At 29.5% G+C, this 739-nt stretch overlaps 1 non-coding gene across 1 annotated transcript; it reads left to right on the top strand.

Annotated features, from left to right (window-relative positions):
• Window positions 1–249: 249 nt before the first annotated feature.
• On the top strand, window positions 250–320 carry TRNAG-GCC (transfer RNA glycine (anticodon GCC)). The gene has a single exon. It is a non-coding gene; the product is annotated as a tRNA-Gly (tRNA).
• Window positions 321–739: the final 419 nt, after the last annotated feature.

Here is a 739-nt window from a genome sequence, read left to right on the forward strand (position 1 = left end):
ATATATTAATAATAACATCTGTGTATGTTAATTGTGAAAGAAAAATGCTCTTATATTTAAAAATAAAAATGGAAACAAATAAAATAGATATAAATAACAAAAACAAACAAATAAAAAAATGAATGAAATAAAAATAGTAAAAAAAACATCAAATCAAATCAAATCAATTAATTTGAAATATATAAAAAATATATATCAGGTGTCACTTTTTCTACTAGTAGATAAAGATCACAATCAAGAGCAGTGGAAGCATTGGTGGTTCAGTGGTAGAATTCTCGCCTGCCACGCGGGAGGCCCGGGTTCGATTCCCGGCCAATGCAACAAATCATTTTGAGATTATTTTTTTCCATTTTAATAGTTGGTTTTCATCATTTTTAAAATGTTACTTATTTTATTAACTGATCTATCTTGTATTCTGGACTTTTGTCCATAAGAAATCTCGGAACTTCCTATGTGTGCCACCATTGCATAAGGGGGTCTAAAGTGTTACACACAATACAGAATATTATTAGTGTGTTTTTGTTCTGGATAGTTTACTTCTGCAATTGAAAATTCATCAGGTATAAAATTATCTGAAGAGATTGGAATCTGATTGAAAATTGAGAAGTGGAATGTGGAAGTCTTATACAAAAGTCATAATTATGACCTAAACAGTTAATAGTCCAAAATTGATATCAGAGATGATGTCATAAGGTGATCTGATGAAGTAACAGAAATGATATAATGAAAGAGGAGAGGG

Source organism: Rhinoderma darwinii, chromosome 3, assembly GCF_050947455.1.
Source record: "Rhinoderma darwinii isolate aRhiDar2 chromosome 3, aRhiDar2.hap1, whole genome shotgun sequence".
Classification (NCBI taxonomy): domain Eukaryota; kingdom Metazoa; phylum Chordata; class Amphibia; order Anura; family Rhinodermatidae; genus Rhinoderma; species Rhinoderma darwinii.